The sequence below is a fragment of the Myotis yumanensis genome, unplaced genomic scaffold (assembly GCF_028538775.1).
Source record: "Myotis yumanensis isolate MYYU_CA2020_CCGP unplaced genomic scaffold, mMyoYum1.0.hap1 SCAF_7, whole genome shotgun sequence".
NCBI classification, from domain to species: domain Eukaryota; kingdom Metazoa; phylum Chordata; class Mammalia; order Chiroptera; family Vespertilionidae; genus Myotis; species Myotis yumanensis.
Window position 1 is genome coordinate 64,943,920 of NW_027223758.1, and position 16,719 is coordinate 64,960,638.

A 16,719-nucleotide genomic window follows, 5' to 3' on the forward strand; every position below is an offset into this window, starting at 1 on the left:
ACTCGCAGAGTCCGCGGGGGGCAGCTGCTAAAGCTGGGTTCCCAGGTGGGCAGGTGAGATGGGCCTCGGGACCTGCGAAACCCTGAGATCGCACGGAAGTGCGGTAGGCGCGGGGGGTGGGCGCCGGGGGAGGCCCGGGGGCACAGCCCTGTCCGGGACAGCCCACTCCCACCTGCAGCCCCGTCCGGGCCGCTGTGTCTGGCGGCTGAGCGCCAGGTAAAGCAGGGCGCTTGCCTGGGGGAACGTGTCGTTGGAGAATTACGGTGAGGTCTTTCCGCTGAGGAATCGCAGTTGCCCCGGGAAGGTGCGCGGGGGCTGTGCTGCCGCCTGGGCGGTCTCAGAAGTTTGAGGAGGCCTGCTGACCCCTTCCTGGAATCAGGGACACCCTGCTCTGGGGCCCTCTCCTGAACACCGGGCAGTGCTTCGCAGTCTTCTGTAGTCCGCGGCCGTCCCGGGACGCTTTCGCCTTCCATCCCGTGATAGGAAGCGGGAGGCTCCCAGTGATTTGCCCCAGAGAAACGCATGAGCTGAGGTTGCCTTTAACCCACACTGCTGTTGGGTCCTCAGCCAAGCATTTTACAGACGAAGACACGACTCTGAGACGCCACCAGATCCTCCCGGGGTCACACAGCTGGTAAGGAGAGGAGAGGGGGAGGCAGAGACCGCATCTTCCAGACAACCACAACCGGGGACACGTGGGCAGAGAGCTCACATCCTTTCCCCTCCCGGCCTGGGCCTGGGAGGTGGGGAGCTGTCCCCTGCTCCTCGGGGGGGGGGGGGGGGGGGGGGGGGGGGAGACACTGCTAGAGCTGGGACTCAGAAACTCATTGCTGGGACTCTGCAATGATGTGGGTCTTGGCTCCTAAGTGCATGCCCATGCTGGCCCGCCGACCCTGGACCCCTCCCTGTGCACCTGTCAGTGCTAGTAGCTCCTGTTGGTAAAACCCAGGAGCCAAACCCAGGCTTGGCCCAGGTTTAGAGGAGACTCATGTTGAGGATGAGGATGAGGATGAGGATGGTGATGAGATGCTGTGCACTGTCTGAAACGTTATGGCAGCCCTGGCCACCATCGGCAGAACAGGTAGAATTCACCAGTTTTCATACAAAAAGAGATGGTGGTCTGGAGGGGTCAGTAACTCACTGACTTGTCTCTGTGAACGTGGGAGCCTGGCACATCCACGGCATTTCTCCATCTGCCCTGCATACTATCCATCCTTCACGCCTCACACACTTCAGCCCAGTGTTCCCCTTCCCCTGAGTGAAAACCACACCAACATGTCAGAAGAACTTGGAAACAAAGACACATCCATAGCAGCTTCAGCACACAAGGAGGCTTAGGCACAGGGCTGGTCAGAAACAGGGGATCAGAGAAAAAGAAATACTGAATGATCCCCCTTATATGTGGAATCTAAAACAACAGTAACAAACAAACTCATTGAAAAAAATAGATAAGACTTGTGGCTAAGAATAGATAGGAAGTGGGGGGTGGGTGGAGGGGCGTTAGAGGAAATTGGTCAAAAGGTACAAACTTCTGCCCTGTCTGGCACTGAAGGGCTGGGGGTTCAATTCCCGGTCAAGTGCACATACCTGGGTTGCAGGTTTGATCCTCAACCTGCTTGGGGCACATGTGGGAGGCAACCAATCAATGTGTCTCTCTCACATCAATGTTTCTCTCTCTCTCTTTCTCCTCTGCTTCCCTCCCTCCTTTCCACTCTCTCTCTAAAAAAAATCAATGGAATAAAATATCTTCGGGTGAGGATTAACAACAACAAAAAGGCACACACTTCCAGTTATAAGATATATAAGTACTAGGGATGTAATATGCAACAGGATGACTACAGCTAACACTGCTGTATGGTATATGGGAGCGTTGTTCAATTCTAAGAGTTTTTATTGTAAGGGAAAAAATATTTTTCTTTTTATTGTATCTATATGAGATGATGGGTGCCAACTAAACTTATTGTGGTAATCATTTCATAATATACATAAGTCAAACCATTATATTATATACCTTAAACTTATACAGTGATGTATATCAATTATATCTCAATAAAACTGGGGGGAAACTGAAAAACAGCCAAGATGCTCCTGCTGCAACCTGAGTCAGGCCATGTCCCTTCTTGACTCAGAACATTTCAGTGGCTCTCGCCTGCAATGCCTGCAATGCCCTACAGGACCTGGCCCTGATGCACCTCTGACCTCACCCTCCCCTCTCCCTCTTTGCTCACATCACTTCAGTCACACTGGCCACCATGTGATTCCTCACACATACCGGGCACAACCCCATCTCAGGGTCCTCACACTTGTTGTTCCTCTTGCCTGTATAGTCTCTTCCCCAGAAATTACGTGGCTCCATCACCTCCTTCGGGGTTTTATTATATGTTCAATTAACTGTTAAAATTTATGACAGAGACCTTAACCTGGCCAGAAATCAGGAGGGGCTGTGCGAAGAGCTATCACACCTATGTCATTGTGAGAGCCCTACAGGAAGAACTCCACGTTTACAACAGAGCTCTATGGTTGTAACGGCCCCTTCCCTAAACTCCCTGTTCCCCCTCACAAAGTACTTCCTCCATCTTTGTACGTCTGGCTCATCACGTCTGCATGTCCCAGATTGCAATCTTCTCTTTTTCCTGAATAAATCCTTTTGGTGACAGAGTACCTAGTCAACTTTTGTTTCATGGTCAACTTTTGTGGGGGGCCCATAGGGGTTACAGAGTAGTGACCGGGACAACTTCAGAGCAGGTGCGCAACCAGGAGTTGGTTCCCCACAGAGCCACTGGGCTCACTGCTCTCTGGCCTGGAGGCTTGGGCTTGGTCTGGAACCCAGCTTCTGATTTTGTGTTCTGAAGCTCTCTGGACTTTGTTCAGAAACTCTTTAGAGGGTTTTTGTTGTTGTTGTTAAAGGGCCTTGCTTGTTTGTTTGTTCATTTGTGAGCTCGGTTGACACTTTGGCCTGACTCCCCAGAAGTACCAGGCTGCTTCTCGGAACTGCACTTGCTTTCTGACAGATTCCATCTGGAATGAGGTTGTTTCCCCAGAAACTGAGGCTCGGCTCTGATCTGGTTCTGTCTGGAACCAGACTGCTCCCAACGCAAGCTGTGTCTCATCAGTCTTTGACTTGGATCTCTTGAGATCAGGCTGTTCTACTACAACTGGCTTTTTACCTTTGGCTTGACCTCTCCCCCTAACCCCCTGATCAAAGGGTGTTCTACAGTGAGACTGGCTGGTATCTAACCTGCAGGTTGCTGGAGCTATTCGGGCTGTTTGGGGCCCTTGCGCTAGAGAAAAGTCTCTAAAAAAATGGGATCTCCATTATCTAAATATTTCAAGACTGTTCCGTCGCTAGAAACGCCTGTGGAAATCATGTTTAAAAGCTATGGTCACTCTTCATATTTAACTAAATAAGCAGATCTGACTGAAAGTAATTCAGAATATCAATGGGCACCATAGGGAATCTTTGAATTCCCAAACTCACTTTTCTTAAAACCCTATTGGATAATATTATCACTAAAACTAGCTAAGATAAATGGAATGCCTATTTCCAGTGGTATTTTGAGGCTTCCAAATGGAACCAAGAATCTGAAGTTGCCTCTTTACAAAGTAAACTTTTAGAATTAACTGGGGCTACTGAACTTTTAAAGAGAGAAAGGATGGTTTCTGAAGCCTCATGATCTTCACTTCCAGTGCTGTCTTGCCTTTCCCCTCAACTCCTTATTTTTTTTCATGCTTCACCTCGGAAGCCATCTGGCTTTCCACTATCTGGCTTCCTTGCCTTGCCTCTGGTGCCATCTTCCTCTGAACTTTCTCTCCCTTCCTCCTCCTCTAAACATATCAGTACCTGTCCCTTTAAAGTTAAGCTCTCTGAGAATCCTAATACACCTCATGTCCCTGGACTAAAGCTGAGTTATAAGCCATGGTTAAAGAATCCCCTAAGGTGACAGGATCCTCACAGATTTGCTGAGGAGTTTGACATAGTTATTCAGGCCTATCACCCTGGGTTTTCTGATGTATAGCAGCTAATCCATATGCTAGTTGGTGAGGGCCACCTCAACATTGGGTGGGAATTGCCCAATGGGAACATCTTGGGAGGGATTTAGAAAAACAAACCTCTGATTTTTGGAAAGAAGCTACAAGACTTCCTTAAGAACTTCACTGAGCAGTAACAGTAGCTTTTTCAAAGTCTGTTGGCTGGAGCAGGATTCAGACTTGCTCACAAAAGTCTATCAAATCTGTTCATGACTATTATAATTGACTTTAGGTCATTTATAAGGAAAATTCTGGTCTTCCTTCAGATGTTGATTCCACTTGAGTAATCTTTGGTAAGTCTTTGTTTATTAAGAGGCTGAACCAATACCTTTCCCTTTTGGCTAAAAGGATCAGGATGACGTAGGAAACCATGTCCACCCAAGATTTGGTTAATTTGGGCAATCAGATTGCTCGCAGTCTATATGAGCTATCTAAAAGTAAGATTGGCATGATGTCTAATTTTTAGACCTGGCATATGAAGGCCCCTATATAAAACCAAAAGTTTCCTAGCTTCTGCTGTCATTGCAAAAAGCGAGGAGACTGGGAAAGGGATGGTGGCAAATTTCAGCACTTCAGGTATCCTCAGCCTTCTCATCAGCCTTCCCAAGGTCTCTTAATCCCCAGTGCTGGGGCTCCGTGGGACAGCAGGGACTTTCCCCAGCCCTGCCTCTTAATCAGTTTGGAGAAGCTTTTCCTCAAATTGGTAATGAATCTGTCTCTGTCCTTCTGACACCAACCTCTGCCTTGGAGTACTAAAACAGTTCCAGTGGCAGGGGTTTCAAATACACTTGAACAGGTTCTGTCTCTGACCCTATCCCTCTTTTCCTAGGCCCTTTGAAAGATACTCACTCCTTCTCCTTAGTTCTTCTGCCCTATTCATTTATTAGGCCAAGACTTCTTAGAGAAGTATCACCCCTGAGTTTCTTTCTCCCAAAAGGAGGAAATAATTTTAGAATTTGACAGTAGCTGTTAAAATAGCCACTCAGGTGAACTAAATAATCTTTCAACATCTTTTATTTGTTCAATCTCTGGTGGCGCTATAGCTGAATCTGGGAGCACTGATCAATTATCTTTACTGAGTCAAACTGCTATCCTCTTTATGGACAAAATCTTCAAGTGATATTGGCAAGATCCACAGTGCACCACTACCTCCTATCAATATTCAAATAGATTCTTCAAAACCCCTTCCCAGAATTGATCCATAAACCATGAGTAAAAAGGCTCTTCAAGGTATAAAGCCCATAATAGATTAACTCAGTCCCTGTCACAGTCTCATTTTACCTGTGAGAAAGCAAAAGGAGGAAGGTGAAGGTTTGTTTCCCAGCAATAAACCACGTTGTTACCCCTCAAAACCCTACTGTTCCTAACCCTCATAAACTACTAACATCCATCCAACGGGAAGCAACTTCTTTACTGTAACTGGTTTGCGCAGTGCATTCTTTAACATTCCAGTTGATGAAGCTGGCCGATACCTTTCTGCCTTCACTTGGGAAGGAAACAGTTCACTTGGGCAGTAATGCCCTGGGGCTTTACTGAAAGCCCTTCTTATTTCTCACAAGTTCTGAAGGTTGTTTTGGATGACATAATTTTCCCCAATGGTTCTATTTGTTGCAATATGTGGACACCTTGCTTCTTCGCTCTTCCTCCAAGTTCTCCTCACAGGAGACAGCCTCCACCTGTTAGAACTTTTGGCTTTCAAGGGGCATAAAATCTCTAAAAAAAATTGCAGTTTGTGTAAATTCAGGTTTAGTATTTGGGACATCTGATATTGGAGCAAGGACTGCAACTGGGTCCAGATAGGCTTCATGGTGTCCTAAGTTTCCCAAGGCCTAAAACTGTCAACTCCAAGGCTTTGTTGGGCTAATTGCCTATTGCCAAAATTGGGTCCCAAATCTCTCTCTGATAAAAAACAAAAACAAAAACAAAAACAAGAAAACCTCTATAATGTTTTACTAAAGAATTATAGTCCTGACCCAATTATATGGGAAGAACAGGACAACATAACTTTTAAAGTCTTAAAGGAGAGTTTAATAAACTCACCTGTTTGGGGGCATATCAATTGTTAGATATTCTCTCTCTCTCTCTCTCATATATATATGGAGAGAGAGAGAGAGAGAGAGAGAGAGAGAGAAAGAGAAAGTGTCCACACCTAACTATTGTACATGCATTAAACCACTGATATATATATAAAGGGTTGCCCTTCGGTTACTCACCCAAAAACATGAGGACCACCATAGGCCCTTAAGGTATTCCAGTCAGCAGCTGGACCCTGTGGCATGGGGATGCAGCCCTTGCCATAGAGCCATTACTACCACTGTCCTTTTGGTTGAGAACATAAAGGAAATTTTAGGATCCCCTTTTACCATCGTTGCACCTCATGTAGTAGAAGCCCTCCTGAATTCTTGCCACACCAGAGTCTGCAGTTAGTTGCCTGGCTTTCTATAAAGTCCTCCTGTAAAATGCTCCTCACATCACTCTTTCATGTTTAATAACCTTATTCCAGCTACTCTTTTCCCCTGTGATACTGACGAAGCCCCTCATGATGCTTGTATACGGATGGATCACCTCCTCACCTTGTGATGATCTGCAGGAGACTCCTCTGGGTAAAGCTGGTTACAGGTGGCTCGTATTTTAAACATGACATAGAAGGGACTATGCTGGTTATGCTGTTGTAACCCCTTTTGAAGTCATCACGGCAGCATCTTTACCTTGGACTCCTTCAACCCAGCAGGCTGAATTATATGCTCTCAGTCGGGCTTGTATTTAGCCAAGGACAAAACGACCATCACTTATAATGACAGTAGATATGCCTTCGCAGTAGCTCATGACTTTGGAATGTTATGGAAACAACGTGGCTTTCTTACAACCAGTGGAAATAAAATGGAATGCCCTGTACATCCAAGAACGACTGCATGCTATACTTGTACCTGCTGCTTTAGCTATTCTTAAGACCCCAGGGCATTCTAATCCTGACTCTCTGGAAGAGAAAGAACATCGCTGTGATGACATTCCTGCAAGGAACGCTGCCCTTAAAGGAACCAGCAGCAGTCAAGCCTCTGTCATGGTCCAAGGGGATATTTCCAGCTGATAACTTAGAACAGGGGTTTGGAACATTTTACTGCCAAGGTCCATTTGGATATTTATAGCATCATTCTCGGGCCATACAAAACTATCAACTTAAAAATTAGCCTGTATATTTGTTCAAACATTTAATTAATTCACCCCTAATGCCTTGGCAGGGTCAGACCCGAGAGCCAGACTTTCCCCTCCCCTGACTTAGAAAAACTAGTCAAAGCAGCCCAGCAGTTGGCTTCAGAAAAAGAAAAGCAGGATTGGAAATCCAACAATTGTTGGTTTGATAAACAGAGAAAGGCCAAATAACAGTCCAGTCCTACCTGAGACTAAAGTGTCCACACCTAACTATTGTACAGGCATTAAACCACTGACAAAATGATAGCATTCATGAATCAATTTTGGTGGAGAAATGTTAATAAGACCATTAAAAGCACCTACCTCACTTGTCCCACTTGAACAAAGTACAACCCGGGGAAGTCTATTTGCATGTCTCTCAGACATTTCAAATTGCCTAATGGGCTACTCAAGGTTTGACAAATAGATTTCACACAGCTTCCCCTGTCTCAGGAAATTAATATGTCTTAGTAATGACCTGTATGTTCTCTCACTGGACTGAAGCTAAAGTCCGGTTAGCCCCTCTGGAGCTCCACAGCAATGGAGGAACCCACTTTACTGATCAGTTTTGACAAGTTTGTGATGTTTGGCCAGACTTGTCAAAAACTGTTGTAACCAACATTTTCACTGCACTTATGACCCTCAATTCTCAGGTTTAGTTAAAGGCACTAACTGCATTATTAAGATTCAATTGGCAAAATGCATAGAGGCCATTCAAATACCATGGCCAAAAGCATTGCCATTGGTCCTTCTAAATTTCAGATCCACCTCTTTTGAGTGGAAGACACACCAAATTATAATAATAACTAGAGGCCCAGTGCATGAAATTCGTGAGTAGGGGGTGGGGGGAGTCCCTCAGCCGGACCTGTGCCCTCTCGAAGTCCGGGAGCCCTCAGGGGATGTCCAACTGATGGCTTAGCCTAAGTTGGCTAAGAGGCTTCCGCCACCGCCGTTGCACCCGCCAGCCATGAGCCTGGCTTCTGGCTGAGCGGCCCCTGTGGGAGCGCACTGACCACCAGGGGGCAGCTCCTGCATTAAGCGTCTGCCCCCTGGTGGTCAGTGCACATCATAGCAACCGGTCGTTCCACTATTCGGTCATTTTTCATATTAGCCTTTTATTATATAGGAGTCCCTCCAGTTTTGCTGGAAGGGCCCCTATCAAGTACTGTTGACTACTCCCTGTGCTGCTAAACTCCAGGGAGTAAACTCATGGATACATGTGTTACATTTAAAAAAGGCACCTCCCTTGTCATGTGGCTCAGTGATTGGAGAGTCAGCTCACATACTGAAGGGTCACCGGTTTGATTCCAGATCAAGGGCTGGGTTGCAGGTTCAATCCTGACCCTGGTTGAGGTACATGCAGGGGAGAGGCAACCAATAAATGTCTCTCTCTCTCCCCCTTCTCTCCCTCCCTCCCCCTCCATTCCTCTCTTCCACTCTCTCTAAAAAGCAATGGGAAAAATATCCTCAAGTGAGGATTAACAAGAAGGAAGGAAGGAAGGAAGGAAGGAAGGAAGGAAGGAAGGAAGGAAGGAAGGAAGGGAGGGAGGGAGGGAGGGAGGGAGGAAGGAAGGAAGGAAGGAAAGAAGGAAGGAAGGAAGGAAGGAAGGAAGGAAGGAAGGAAGGAAGGAAAGAAGGAAGGGCCAAAACCTCATTGGAACTGAGCACAGACTTGTGACCTGAAGTTAAAGCTGTCAAAAATTGAAGCAGATGGTCTCTGAAGGAGACAGCTTTCCCAAAACGACTATACCAGGTCTGTGCAAATCTTTTCCCTACTGTTGTTTTTTATTTTATTTCTCTCTTTTTCATAGAAGGGAAATATCCTTGTTTACATTTTCCAAGCTAATGTGAAAGGGGAAACTTTCTGTTACTGTATCTGATGTTAAGAACTTTGATCTGTCCAAGACAACAATGACCTTCATTTCACCACCTACAGGTTTGAACTCCTAATTTAGAATCACCATTTAGACGGTTTATTATGTTGTTTTAAATTTTGTGTTGTATTCTTCTTGTTATTAAGCTCTTCACCTGTTGCACATTATCCCTGAATACGAGATGTTTTCTATTCCTGCACCGTCCCTCCAACGTGAGACACGACACCCCGAAATCCTTCTGGATGTGGAGGGACAAAAGGCTGCTAAAATCGGAAAACCTGGCTGTTGATCAGCGCTACTTCCAGAGAAAGATATTGATCAAAAAGGAGAAAATCATAAGAGAGAGCTTAACCTGGACAGAAATCAGGAGGGGCTGTGGGAAGAGCTATCACACCTATGTCATTGTGAGAGCCCTATGGGAAGAACTCTACCTTTACAACAGAGCTCTATGGTTGTAACAGCCCCTAAACTCCCTCTTCCCCTCTGTAAAGTACTTCCTCCTTCTTTGTACATGTGGCTCATCATGTCTGCATGTACCAGACTGCAATTCCTTCTTTTTCCTGAATAAATCGTTTTGGTGATGGAATACCTAGTCGCATTTTATTTCACGGTGGACATTACCTTCTCAGGGAGCCCTGCTTTAAACCCCCAATAGAAATGTTAACACTCTATTTCCTATTTCCCTGTCCTGTTTAACTTCCCCTTTTTTGTTTATTCTCCGCTAATGTATTATATATTTTACATTTTATTTTATTTGCTTTTTTTCTCATCCAATAGAATGTAAGCACCACCAAAGCAATGATTGCATCCATTTGTTCCCTTCTACCTGCAGCACCAAGTACACAGTAAGTGCTCAATTGTTAAATTAATGAATTTCTAAAAGTCTTAAAGCAAACAGGGTCCACTTGAGAGAAATTAAATGGGCTCAGGAACTTGCCCCAAACAGGTAAAGGATTTTGTCACTGGAGAATTTAGAAGAGTGATTTTCCCAAAAGACCCAGAATACCCCCAAGCTAGTTTCCAGGGACTGCCTTTATACAGGGTGTCTCCTACCTGATTCATTCTCTGCCTGCCTCCAGCAACGACCTTGGCCTGGTTAACCCCATTCATCCTTCAGAAATCACCTCATACTTAACTTTCTTGGGGACATAGTCTCATACCAACCTATCTCCCACCTCCAGGCCAGACGGCTCAAGTCTCACATTACTGTCCTTCATGCAGAGAGCCTGAAATATAGTAGGGACTCCGTAAACTTGTGTTGAGTAAATAAATGAATGAGTGAGTGGATGGGGACGTTGGCCACCTAAGTAGATGAAGGTGCACCTGAGCATCAGACACAGCATTTACCCAGGCCACATCCAGAGAGAGAAAAACTCTCCCATACAGTGAGGAAATCTGTTACTGGAATTATTTGCCAGGAAGAAGAGAAAGAAACCAGGTAGTGCTCTTCAAAACAGAGATAGCAAAAAAGAAACATTTCTCTTCAGCAGTGAAAACCTCTAACATACTTTCCCTCCCAATTAATTCCTTCCCTACTGCTATATCATCATGCACGGAAAAGAACCTTAAAGTCCCAGGCAAGAATGCTAAACGAGTTCACCATCACCAAACCAGTATAACAAGAATAATAAAGGGACTTCTTAAAGAAGGAGACTGAGGAGAAGAAATTAAAAATACGAATAATAACATGGTGATAACTATATACCTATCAATAATTACTTTAAATATAAATAGATTAAAAGCTCCAAACAAAAGACAGAGTGGCTAAGTGGATAAGAAACATGGTCCATACTTACACTGCCTACGAGAGACCCACTTCAAATCGAAAGACACACACAGGTGAAAGTAAAGGGATGGAAGAAGATATTTCATGCAAATGGAAACCAAAGAAAAGCTGGGGTAGCAATACTTATATCGGACAAAATATACTTTAAAATAAAGGCAATAATGAGACAAAGAAGGACCCAGCAATTCCACCTCTGGGTATTTATCTGAAGAAACCCAAAACACTAATTTGAAGACATATGCATCTCTATGTTCATTGCCGCATTATTCACAATAGCCAAGATATGTAAGCAACTAAGTGTCCATCGATAGGTGAGTGGATAAAGAATATATGGTACATATATATGATGGAATATTATTCAGCCATAACAAAGAATGAAATCTTGCCATTTGTGATATCATGAACGTACCTAGAGGGTATTATGCTGAGTGAAACAAGTCAGACAAAGAAACACAAGTACTATATGGTTTTACTTATATGTGGAATCTAAAACAAACAAATAAACAAAACAGAAATAGACCCATAGATACAGAAAACTTTTTAATAGTTTCCAGATGGGAGAGTGGTTGGGGAATGGGTGAAAAGGGATAAAAGATTAAGATGTGCAAATTGGCTGTTATAAAAAGAGTCATGGAGATGTAAAGTACAGCATAGGGAATATAATCAGTAATATGAAATAACTATGTATGGTGTAAGGTGGGTACTAGATTTACTGGGGTGATCACTTCGTAAGGTATATAAATGTCTGATCACTGTGTTGTACACCTGAACCTAACAGTATTGAACGTCCACCGCAATAGAAAAGTTAAAAAAAAATGTTTAAAAGAAAAGAAAAGGGTCTTGAAAGAATATATACTGTGTTGTTTAAATATTTTATGACCTTCTCTATAAGGCCATTTGGGCCTGTTGGGTTGCTTTTTATGGGGGGGATCTTTTCTCTGCCATTAGATTTCCTGAATTTTACCATGATGCTTCTAACTCTGGACTCTTGTCTCTTTCTTATTTTGCTTTATGCTTGGTGTATCCATTTAATCTGAAAACTCAAGTCTTTCTTCAATTCAAGGAAATTTTCTTCTATCATTTCTTCCTTTGCCCCTAGATATCTCATAGATTGCTCACTCGCTTAGTCAGGCCTCTGCTCAAATGCCACCTTACCATAGGTGCCTTCCTAGACTACCCCACCTAAAACGGCAATTCCCCTGCTCTGTGTTCCCTGGCCTTGGTTTATTTCATGTCATGCTCCTGTTTTTATATTCTTCACCTGTTTGTTTATCACCTATGTCTCCTATTAGCTGACAAACTCCTTAAGAACGTGGACTTGGACTTTTTTCTTCACTGCTATATCCCAGGACCTAGGACACTCCAGAAATATCTGTCGAGTGAGTAAGAAGATTGTTTCTGCACTCTTCTTCTAACCCTTCTAATAGATTTATGGTGAGTCTTTAAAGAAGTTTCTGGAGGCCCTGGCCGGTGTTGGTAGGACATCATCCCGTGCACCAAAAGGTTACCAGTTCAATTTCTGGTCAGGACACATTCCCGGGTTGTGGGCTCTATCTCTAGGGGGGGCCTTGCAGGAGGCAGCCCATCTGTGTTTCACTCTCACATCGGTGTTTCTCTCTCTTGATCCCTCTCCTTTCCTCTCTCTCAAGTTCAATAAAATAATCTTTAAAAAAAGAAGTAGTTCCTGGGAAGTTGGCATTGTCCCACAGCCCTGTAGTCAGCAATCTTGGCCTCAGCGTATTCCATCCCATGCCCATCCCCTCTCCACTGCCCCCCATAACCTCGAGCCTTTCCTTCAACTCGCACCTGCCCAAGCTCTGAGCCCAGGGTCCCATTCAACGCTCAGTGGTCCGGGCACAAAGGGACCACCTGAGGCCATCAAACACTTGTGACCTACTGCAGTAACTGACTTCTCCCCCTTCTCAGGTGGGAAGCAACAAATCCTCCCACTCTCAGTCCCTGTGTCCCTGGGGCTCAGCTGGCCAGTGTCTATCTCTTCTGATAGGCAAAGGGCTAGGATACTAAGAATACCCCATTCGTTGTGGGCTCAGGGCGTAGTTTTGAAGTATGACTAAGAGTGGGCAGGCACAAAGAGAAAATCATGAGGGTGGTTGGGCAGGGTAAAGAGTGCACTGCAGCAGGGTCCATGAATGGTTTTCTCTCTGGCATCTGCAGAAATTTCCAGATGGGGGGCAGCCTGATTCTCAGCCCCAGGGGGCTGTGTATATGGCAGCCTGGACTCTGGTTCTGGGTCCCTCTCGCCAGCTGAGTGGCATTGGGCAAGTCAGTCTGCCGGCCAGAGCCTCAGTTTCCTCATCTATAAAACGAGTGCCAAGATCCCTGTCCTACTTGCCTCACAGGGTTGTTTGAGGATCAGATAAAGTAATGGATGGGAGCAGGCGCTGGAAAGCACAGAGACTGGGGAGAGGCTGGTATCACTCCTCCCAGTATTTACCCAGCACTCCCTGACCCCCACCCTGCGCTGGCCTGGTGCTGGGCAATGCTGCGGAAAAGGGACGCTGGCACACAGCCCAGGGCAGCGGAATGATGGCAGTGCAGGGGGCGAATAACAACTCCAACGGGGCAGTGAGTGGGAAATGCCAGAAGCCCAGGAAACTGGAACTACTTTGTCCTCCATGGGGCCAAGGGTATCTCTGTCTCCTAGAGGTTCAAGCCCAAGCCTCTCAGAGTGACAGCCAGGCCACTCATTTGCATAATTCTTTTAAAAATAACACCTGCACATCGTTGTAAAGTTCAAACACTACAGAAAGACATGAAGTGAAGAGTCCTTCAACTCCAGCCCCACTCTACACTTCCAGTTTGTTTTTCCTGTTACCATGGGCAGTCTGGGCTCTGGGGCTCCCCATGAACATGACCCAGGGGTCTCCAGGCTGCACTGCAGTCTGAGGCTCTTCCCCCAGTCCTCCCTCCTCCCCCCTCTGCTTTCCCAGGTGTCAGCAGAGCCCTGTACCCCTGCTGCTTTGTTGCTCCTGCTCCCACGTCCTCCCCTCATCCTCCATGGGCATTGCCCTCCTAAGCCTCTTGTATGCCTTATTCCAACCAATTCTCTGAAGACAAGAACTGGCACAGGTTGTTCACAGAGCAAATGAATGAATACATGCAGAGCCTTAGAAAAGTGCCAGGAACAGAGCGGACATCTCTGACTCCCAGCGCCTGGGGCTCCTTCCTTGGGGTGATCCTCGGAGACGTCAGCCGTCTATCCTGGGGAGCCTCCTGTGTGTCCTCTCAGGAACCATGGCTTCTCGGGTTTCCTGAGTGCGCAATACTCCCTCTGTTCACAGAGCCTTGCACCCCTGCTGCCTTTGTTGGGAACAGCCTCACCGCTTCTTCCCCATCAGTTCCTACTCGTTCTCTACCTCACATCACAAATGTCACTTCCTCAGGGAAGCCTTCCTGGACTCCTTTATATGCTCTCACAGCACCAAGAACCTCTTCTTCAAAGCATTGGAAGGTTACCCATTCGTGTACGTGTTCATTCCCTTCCTACTTGTCTTTCTGTGGCAAAGACTGCCAGTTTTCAGAATTCTTCCACCCCCTCCCAGAGCTCCGTCTTCAGCAGAGCACAGTGGCTCTGAAGAGAGCTTACACTCCCTTGCAGCTGGCCAGTAGGAAGTGCTGGCTGTCCGCACTGAGTTCCCAGTGAAGGGGAGGGCGTGCCTCCTCCCACATTCCCTCCTCAGGGGAATGCTATGGGGGGAGGGGGTGTTTAAAGGTAGGAACACAGACCCAGACAGCCCCCCAGAGCAGAACTGCCTCAGCAGCGTGGGCTTTCCAGGACAGACAGACAAAAGGCCAGCATGTTTAAGCCAGTACTGCTTTGAGTCCATGTTACCGCAGATGGTTCTCCGTATGCGGGACAGGAAGCTCTGTGAAGGTGGTGCGTGTCCATCTTGGTTATCACAACATCCTACTGGCACCTAGGAGGTCCTTGATTAATGTATGATGAGCAAGTGACTGAGGTCTTTGGGGTCTGGGCCATTTCTGAGTCATTCAGTAATTCCTGCAACTCCCAGCCTGCAGAGAAGGGTTGGCTAAAATTCTAGAGAAGCACAGTCCAGTAGAACTTACTGTGATGAAGGAAATAGTCCCTATATCCCTGCTGTCCCATGAGGATCACAGAAGGCTAGTGGCCCCACATCAGACGGTGCATGTCAGAGCTGGAAGGCAGTTTAGGGAGAGGATGTAGTGCAACGCAACCCCCACCTCTAGCAGAGAAAGGAGTGGCCCACTGAGATGAGATGGGCTGTTTCCCCATCCCTGATACATAAGCCAGACCACCAGGCAGACGAGGGCTTCAAGCCCCTGCTCCCAACCCCCTCAGTGAGGGTCACATTAGGGAATCGTGTCATGGTCATACCAATGCCAATCGAAGTGTCCAACCCTTCTTAGCTATCACTTCCTGCTGATGCCCACCGCCACAGGTGAGGGAGGAAGACTGTACCTGCCTCACAGCTGGGGTCTCGAGCAGCCTGCCCTGGCCCCAGTTGTGGAAGAGATGGACAGAGAAAGATTAGCTTCACCCTGTGCCAGGCCTATGCTGCACCTCACAGCCACAGGCTCTGAGACAGAAGGAAAAGAGTAGGGCCCACTGTGTGTTTCGCCCAACACGGTGACATGCAGGGCAGCCATGAACTCCTCAACTCTTCTCATTTTACAGAAAAGAAAACTGATGCCAGAGAGGTCACACAGCAAATGCAGTAGCAAAGGCAGAGCTAGAACTCACACCTCTTCACTCCAGAGGTCATTCTCTTATCACAGGCTGCTGAGCTCAGCTCCAGACATGGCACCCATTCCTGCTCTACCCATAGATCCTCTCAACCAAGTTGCTTCTATGTCACCCACCTACCGGAGGCAACCCATCAGTGTTTCTCTCTCGCATCCATGTTTCTCTCTCTCTCTCTCTCTCTCTCTCTCTCTCTCTCTCTCTCTCTCTCTCTCCCCCCCCGCCCCCCCCCATCCTCTCTCTCTAAAGAAAAAAAAAAAAACATATCCTCAGGTAAGGATCAAAAAAGAAAAGAAAAAGAACTGAATGGTTGGACAGAGCAGGAGCCCCCTGGACAAAGGTTCGGTGGGCGAGAGGAGGGCAGGGAAGTGGGCCCGTGCTTTGTTAAGCTCTTTAAACAGATAATTCTATTTAGTCTTTGTAACTCCTCTCCTACTGGGCCCACTTTACAGATGGGGGAACAGAGGCATGGAGAGGTCACATGCTCAGGATCACTCAGCTGGCAGGAGGTGGTTCCAACCCAAGGTTGTAAGAATTTGTTCCAATAACAAGGTAGTAGGAATTTGGGAGGTGTCTGCTTCTGCCTTGAGAAGGCAGTGAGAGCCGGGAAGGAGGGTGTAGGGAAAGGACCTAGAGAGAGGCCCCCCCACAAGGTGGAGGTGGAAACTTTTAGGGGAAGAGGTGGGGCATGTGGGCACCAAGCAATTCCCAGGGCAGTGGTGCCTGGCTGTCACCTGTCCAGTGTCTTCTGTCACTTGGTCCTGATTGTCTTACACCCACACTTCTGGAAGAGCCTGCTGCACCCTGGCTTAGAGACATCAAGGAACAAATGTCCCGGCTCTGGAGGTCCAGGCAATGACCAGCAGCCTAGTGGGCACAAGCCTGGAGTTGAGCCAAGCATGCCAGCCCACTGTGGGGAGTTAGGACAAAGATGCTGATGCTGGCTCAGAGGCTCAGAGCTCAGCATCATAAATAAGAGAGGAGTCGGTCTCGTACCTTCCCACCACCAAGCAGCTGACGCTCAGGCTGGGATGGCGCATCCCAATGCCAGGGGCCCAGGCTCCTCCAGTGCTGGCCACTACCCCTTCCACTGATGA

At 46.8% G+C, this 16,719-nt stretch overlaps 1 long non-coding RNA gene across 1 annotated transcript; it reads left to right on the top strand.

The window, feature by feature from the left end:
• The first annotated feature begins 59 nt into the window (after positions 1-59).
• LOC139014047 (uncharacterized) lies at positions 60-9,680 on the top strand. Its single transcript, XR_011472184.1, has 2 exons — positions 60-634; positions 9,239-9,680. It is a non-coding gene; the product is annotated as an uncharacterized lncRNA (long non-coding RNA).
• Positions 9,681-16,719: the final 7,039 nt, after the last annotated feature.